This window comes from Cimex lectularius, unplaced genomic scaffold, assembly GCF_000648675.2.
Source record: "Cimex lectularius strain Harlan isolate CLEC.00 unplaced genomic scaffold, Clec_2.1 scaffold123, whole genome shotgun sequence".
Taxonomy (NCBI): Eukaryota; Metazoa; Arthropoda; class Insecta; order Hemiptera; family Cimicidae; genus Cimex; species Cimex lectularius.
This window is the reverse complement of record NW_019392886.1, coordinates 1,207,669-1,214,248: the sequence shown is the minus strand read 5'-3', so window position 1 is coordinate 1,214,248 and position 6,580 is coordinate 1,207,669. Positions and strand designations below refer to the sequence as shown.

General features: G+C 28.6%; 1 protein-coding gene across 2 annotated transcripts in view; it reads left to right on the top strand.

Annotated features, from left to right (window-relative positions):
- The first annotated feature begins 1,475 nt into the window (after window positions 1–1,475).
- LOC106673401 (SCY1-like protein 2) overlaps window positions 1,476–6,580 on the top strand; it is a 456,897-nt gene continuing 451,792 nt past the window's right edge. For both annotated transcript variants that reach the window (XM_024229052.1, XM_024229051.1), the window contains exon 1: window positions 1,476–1,594. The gene's annotated coding sequence lies outside the window, so the exon portion shown is untranslated. The remainder of the gene's footprint in view (window positions 1,595–6,580) is intronic.

Genomic DNA, 6,580 nt, shown 5'->3' with positions numbered 1-6,580 from the left:
TGATTAGTGACCGTTAGTCGATGATTATTCAGAAATCGTGAGATGTGGTCTGGTGTGATGTAGGTTTCAGAAAAACATTTTCTTTCTCGTGCCAATGTTTCGATCTTTATTCAGATAATCTTCAGGCCCTGGGATTTATAAACATTGTTTACATTTTACAAATACATGTAGGATGTGAAACAATGAATTTATAAAATGCAAAAAAAATATTTTTTATTTTCAATCAAAATATATCTACTCACTTCAAGTGTGTGTGAGTAGAAATAATTTGTATTAATTCACTTTTTCCACGTCCTACATGTTTCTGTTAAATTAAAACAATGTTTGTAAATCCCTGGCCCTGAAGATGATCTCAATAAAGATCGAAACTTTGGCACGATAAAGAAAAATGTTTTTCTGAAGCCTACATCACACCAGATCAAGATTTGTGAACAATCATTCTGTGTATGTATTATTGCACTTTTGCATCCTTTTGCACTTGCACGGCATACATTTGAGAAAAGATTCGCACATTTTACTATCGACGAGAAAAAAAGGTCAAAACATATTTGAATACGTGTTTCCAATTTGAGAAGGCCATTTATTAAAAATTTAAACCCTCGTCTATTGGAAAAAAAATTTTCTTTTTCGATTATCAATTTGGCGCAAGGTGACCGTCTATCTGGTTGCTTTAATTGTGCCCCATTAACAAATCATAAAAAAAAGGCAAAACGTATTTGTATACGTTGTTCATGTATGAGCAAGCCATAAAATAAATAATTAAACCCTCGACTATAGCAAAAGTTGCTTTTCTTTTCGATCATTAATTTGGCGCAAGGTAACAGTCTATCTGGTTGCTTTACTTATGCGCCATTAACAAAATCATAAATTGAAAAGGTAACATATATTATAAACTATTAGAAAAATCATTTTTGTTGAATATTTCTTTTTTATCTTGGATAGTTTTTATGTTTGCTTTTTTCTTATTATCGTATAGATAGATTTTTCATCATCTTGTTAATTATTGTGAAAATAAGCAAAGAAAAAATTTATTCTATGAATAGCAATTTTGTTGTTAGTTCAGGTGTTTTGAAACTTCTTGTTGGATCTGGTGTCTTTTTGAATTCTTGAGAAAGTTTTATTGACAATATTTTCCGTGTGTATGTATTATTGTCCATAGGCTTATATTTGAGAGAAGATTTGCAAATATTATTACCGCTGGGGGAAAAAAAGTCAAAACGTATTTGTATACGTTGTTCGTATATGTGGAGGCCATAAAGTAAATATTTAAACCGTCACTATAGGAAAAGTTTTTTTTTTCTTTTCGATCATCAATTCGACGGAAGGTGACCGTCTCTCTGGTTGCTGCCCAGGGCAATGGCAGGCCCGGGGAGCGGTGTATTGATTGGGGCAGAAGCGAGTGCGCCTGCGGCCAAAACTGGAGGCGGCAAAAGGCGGCGGCAGCACAGTGCCCAGCGCAACACCGGCACAACAGGTTGTGGACCCCTGCCTCTAAGGCAACTGCCACCCACTTGTTGATACCGCCCCCGAACAATTCATGAAATAAGTGCGACCGCAGGCTAGGCCGTTCAAAAAATAACCACCGAGCGCAGAGGTAAATTTCGAAATGGATTTTTGCCTTTTATCCTTTATTATTCAAGCACTTTCCCCTCCTTACCATGTGATTTATCGTTTTACACCTCAAATTTTAAAATTAAATATATCTCTTCTAAAAAGTGGTGGTGTTCGTTTGTAAAATATTTTTCAGCAAATCCTCAACAGCTGATCATTACTTATTTAAAAAAAAAGATATATTTTAGTCAATCTTTGATATATTCAGTCTTGTTTTTAATGAAGGTAAAACATGCAGTCAAATAAAACTAGAGATAATAGAACTATTCTTAAATATATAATTTAGACCTTTGAGGAAACCAAATAGAAATATATAGTTTTTTTTTAATTTTTAATTACTTACTTTTCTGTTGCAAGTTTAAATGTATCAAAAATTGTATAGTATTAATAATTATTACAAAAATATTAATCTCATAACATTCTTGAATCGTTTTGAAAATAAATATAAAAAAAACTTTCCATTTTCAATTTTGAACTTATTGGTCCAATTTGTCAGTCAAACGTTAGAAAAGGGGCCGATTGGCACGAGTCGGAAGTCATTTCCGCAAAGGTTTTGATACGAGTCGACGGGTCGTTTGGATTTGGTGCCGCTTTAAAAGCCGGAAAATTTAACGTGGTCAAATTAAATTAAGTCCGAAGATTTAACTGACTTCAAGCCTCCGTCCCATTATAAAGCTGGAGAGAGAGAAAAAAATCGCGAAACTTTTAACAATGAAAGTCTCCAAACTGTCCTGCCGAGAGATCGGTTTAATTAAATTTATCCTTTAATGGTTAACCTCATTCAAAAATTAGATTTATTAGTACACTTTATTGTTTATAACAAGACAATTGGATACAAAAAATCAGGGATAAGTCGAATTTGAAAGAAAGAAAAACGCTCATTTATTCGTAAAACTTTCTATGAATATTTCTTATCATCAGGACTTTGAAATTATTTCTACTAATTTACAAGGTTAGCTAATAAATATAAAACCTTGTATTATTAAAAATCATGGTTTCAATCGATTTTGAATAAACAGAGTGGGCGAGGTCTACTAAAATTTTAAATTATTAAAAATAATTTTTATGTCTTGATGAAGTTGTATTTGTAGAAAAATTAAGGAATGAACTTATATTTTTTTCAAATTTGCCTTCCCTGTCTTTTCATATATAATTATAATATTGTATGTAGACTGATATCAGCCAAATATATGAGATATAAAATTTAGTTTAAAGAAATTTTTCAAAACCTAATTCTACTAGTAGTTTTTGAAATCCAGTGTAAATAAAAACTTACATGATTAATTTTTCAAACTTCAATATTTTTTCAAAAATATTTGTTTACTTTTTATATTTTATTTATATTTATATTTTATTACTGTCATAAATAAAACAATATACTCAGGAATCATTAGAAAAACGGTTTAATCATTGAAAATACATCAATGCTTTATATTTGTTAAAAACCATTTCCTTCGTTTTAAAAGATAATTCTTTATATTTTCCTCTTAAAATTATTTTTCATATTAGCTGGTCGTAATTAGCTTGTGGTTTATGAGAAAACGAAAGGTGCTTTAGAGGTTAGGTTTAGAATACAGACAGAAAAACATCAAATTTTTAAATGTAATTTAAGTTTAAGTATCCCGGATCGATTTTCTGAAACTGGATAGTTTGTAAGGTCACGCTCTGAAGGGTCAACGGTATGTTGCCACGTTAAATTTACCGATTTTTCAAAATCTCGGTTAAACCTTTTGTGTATTATTTATTTTAGAAACGGTAAATCATTGTTTCCGATTTATTGTCTTTGTATTTTGTTGTTTTGATTAAAAATTGAATACGTAACAATAAATCGTATAAACAGATTAACCTGTCATCTGTACTATAAAATTTATAATTACGTGTGGTGATTAGTGACCGTTAATCGATAGTTATTCAGAAATCGTGAGATGCGGTCTAAACCTACATCACACCAGACCGCATCTCACGATTTCTGAATAATTTATAATTACCCTTATTAGTGTCAACCTATCAAAAATAATTTTTATGACAAATTTTAAATAATAAAATTTATGAAGATTGGACAATTTTCTATGGTTAAAAAATCAAATCTTAACAATCGTTCTATCAGTCACTTTATAATATTGATTCATGTTGAATTGGATCAGCTTTCAATAAAAATAATCAATTGTTCCTTTTTCCTCCTACAAATCTTTGTTTCGAACCTATTATATAAAATAATGTAGCCAGCTTGACAAACTAAAGGCTTGAATCTGGCCGGATTATACTTACATAACTTGATTCGAAGAGTTGTCTCTGAAAAGAACAATAACATAAATATCGACAAGTCCATTCGAGTTCCTTGCTATTTATTTTTTTTAAACGTCTAATAAATAATTAAACACAGATTAATATTGTAGGTTTTTTCACAATATTAATTAACAAACACAAAAATTAAACTAATGCCGCGTTCATGAATTCACCCACATTTCAAAATGCCATTTTAACCTTTTTTGTATTATTTATTGTAGAAATTGTAAAACTTTGCTTAAATGTAAAACATTGACTTTTTTTTCTTTATGACAAAAAGTTATACATTATCACAGTAGATCCAAATATATATTTATACATGTAAACATTAATTAACAAAAATGAAATAGTATAGAATTTCGTAAATTGCTAGATAAGAATTATATAAATTTATCGTACCAATTATACGAATATATAGTATCTTATGATTTTTCCTTCTTGAAGGTGGGATAATAGGTCATCTCAAAAAAACCACAACCAGTTTTTATTCACAACGTTCGGATTTATTTTAATCCTTCCTCAGGTGAGTTAACGCCTGTACACAGAACAAATTTTTTTTTCATTTTTGTATCAACATGGTTATCATTGTTTCTTAACTACTTACAATGGTTAAAACAGTGGTCGTTAGTCATTAAATTTTTATAACAGTTCATTTTAAAAAAGAGGCAGTGTGGTTGACATATTTAAGTCTTTCAGACTCTGAACAAACGTTTTAATATTTTGAGTCTGACTCTTATCACAACTTTTCATGTGACGTTTCAACCATTTATCAACATCTTATCACAGATCAACTAACAATAAAAAAACACTCAACAGTTAAAATTACATTTTTTAAAATCCACTTTTAAACAACAATTTTTATTTATTTTATTAACAACATTTTAACAATTATTATCACAATTATCACAGAATTTAAGTTTCCTCCAAAGTTTAAAATGGACTGGATTATTTTTCTGTTTTGTTTAACAAATTCAAATAGAAATCACTTATCATATCACAATCTTGACTAACTGATAGACAGTTTATCTTTTTTTAAGTAAATGGCCTCGAGGAACTTAAGTTTTTTACTATCTCTTTCCTTTGTAACAATACTAACATCATCAAATAAAAATGTATGACCTTCAACAACTGCATGTTCATTGTTTTTACAATTGTGCACTGTATATTTATGTTGATAAATTCTATTCTTTAGGTATTGTTTGGTTTCACCACAGTACACTTTCTTGCAGTCTTTGCATTCAATTTTCAGTAGTGAAGTGAGTAGTCAATGTAGTGAAGAAACAATGATAATCATGTTGATTTAAAAATGTAAGAAATATTTGTTCTGTGTGTGGATAAAAACTGGTTGTGATTTTTTTGACATGACCTATTATTCCACCTTCAAGAAAAAAAAATCATAAGTTAAACTGTTGAGATCAAAATATAAGAATATATATTCTGTTAATAAGCCTATAAACTTTTATATTTTATATTCTGATAAACATAATATACTGCATATTATAGACTGAATTTAATCGAGGATTCTAATAACGCATAATATTTTGTCATATCTGACGTATTGGATTTTTAAAATCCAAGCCATGATAGCAGATTTTACTTTTATTTTAACTAGAAAATTTATTTTTGATAATCATGATTTAAAATACATAGACTTTTGTTTCTTTATAAAAATAAAGTTATACATTGTCGCATTATACCATGTGAACATTAATTAAAAAAAACGACCTAGGATAGAATTTCGTAAATTCCTAAATACGAATTATACAAATTTATCGTACCAGTTATATCAATATATATTACGTTAATAAGCCTATAAATTTTTGTACCATGTATATTCTAATAAACATAATATACTGCATATTATATTTTTAGACTGGATTCAATGACGATTCTAAAACCTATAATATTTTGTCATATCTGACGTATTAGTTTTTTTAAAATCCAAGCCATGATTGCAGATTTTACTTTTATTTTCAATAGAAAATTTATTTTTCATAATCATGATTTAAAATATATTGACTTTCGTTTCTTTATAAAAATAAAGTTATATATTCTCACAATAGATCCAAATATATGTTTATACGTTATGTTAATATAATTATGTTTATATATAATAACGTTATGTTAATAAGCCTATAAACTTTTGTATCATGTATATTCTAATAATTGCATATTACGTATTTAAACTGAATTTCATTGAAGATCCTAATAACGTATAATAGTTTGTCATATCTGACGTATTAGATTTTTAAAATCCAAGCCATGATAGCAGATTTTACTTTTATTTTAAATAGAAAATTTATTTTTGGTAATCACGATTTCAAATATATTGACTTCCGTTTCTTTATTACAATAACGTTATACATTGTCACAATAGATCCAAATATATGTTTATACCATGTAAACATTAATTAACAAAAACGAACTAGGGTAGAATTTCGTGAATTCCTAGATACGATTATAGAAATTTATTGCACTAATTATTTCAATATACAGGGTGAATTGCTACTCGTGCTACAAACTTCTCCAATAGATTCTTCACCCTAAAATGAACAAAAAAGTTCATATTGTCCATGGTCCGATTCTCAACCATTTCAGAGTAATTTCGCTTTTTATCGATTTTGAAAGATATCACGTCCTGGCGTCGGAAAATCGTGATATCTTTTAATCTAAACATTTCTCT